The sequence below is a fragment of the Empidonax traillii genome, unplaced genomic scaffold, assembly GCF_003031625.1.
Source record: "Empidonax traillii isolate 1590-97213 ecotype Southwest subspecies unplaced genomic scaffold, ASM303162v1 scaffold358:size917415, whole genome shotgun sequence".
Classification (NCBI taxonomy): Eukaryota; Metazoa; Chordata; class Aves; order Passeriformes; family Tyrannidae; genus Empidonax; species Empidonax traillii.
Genome location: NW_020955551.1, coordinates 331,488 through 332,784, shown reverse-complemented (window position 1 = coordinate 332,784; position 1,297 = coordinate 331,488).

Sequence of the window (1,297 nt, the reverse complement as noted above, 5' to 3'; positions counted from 1 at the left end):
TATGTTGACCTAAATGTCAAAGACACAATGACACTTTACAGCAGTTGGAAGCCTGCTCTGTTCTGCTCCGTTCTGGAAGGGAAGAGACATGCAACTGGACCACATGTTGCTACAAAATCAGGACAGAAATAGCTGGATTTCCTCTGTCTTCTGAATTTCCCCCTCTCAATGTCAGCAATGCCAGGCACTTAGCATCTATGAGCTTAGCTTTGTAATGATGCCAGTTAAAAAAAAAAAAAAAAAAGTGGAGGTCTTAAGTTTATAGGGCTGGGCAGTTCATATCCAGGTTTTTTGCTTTACAGCTATAAGAGGCAGTATCTTTTTTTCAAATGGAAGTTGGTGACACTGGCAACCAGAGGTGATAATACCAGAGCTCAATTAGCAAGAGGTTTGTGAAAGACTGTATGAGCTGCTAACACTTTAACTGCATTATTAAAAATACAATTTTTTCATCTAGTGATTTTGTTCAGTTACTGAGGAAGGTAATGAGAATTTTCCTGTTGCCTTACAGAAAGAAGAATCAGTTCAGAAATCTGCATGAAATCCTGTGAGGTCCATATAGAAGTCAACCAGCTATGTCCATGGTTAACTAAGAGTCATTTATCCATCCGTATTTCTGTAAAGAGGAGTATCTATGTTCAGGGAATAACTTTCTGACAGTTTCAGAGGGTGAGATGTACAACGTACCTATTTCATCCACTAATTTCTAGAAACAGCTTCAGCACTAGTTTTAAGCAATTAAGACTATAAGAAAAGTTTTAAAAGTTGTACATGACCCGTTTGACACCAAATGTGTTTTATGAAAAAGCCATGCAATATTTTAGTGATTGATGACAAATACATGGTTGTACAGTGGTGTTTTTCTACTTTTCACAAGGTTACTCCTATATAGTGGTGATATTGTAGGTGAACAGATGAATAAATTTTGCTCTTATTTGCATACAGGTAAGTCTAGAGCAGTTTCTTGGAATTGGAAACATGGACCTTCACTATGGTAAATAACATTCAAAACCAATTACCCGTGGTGAAATAGTAGAGATTCCTTTGTTAAATCAAATGTTGATTTTTTTTCTTTAATGTTTGTCAATTTGCCATGAACATATTTTTCTCTCCTCAGTCATTTAGCAGAGTGTGTCCCTGCTCTTCACAGAGGATGAAGATAACAGGAACCATTGGTTTCTTCTCATGAATCACAGCTTCAGTGTCCAAGATCCAGAAAATGTAATAGAAGAAGAAAAATAAGCCAGAGTTTGGAGTTTGGGTTTTCTTTTTCTCCCTTTTTTTTTTTTTTTTTTTT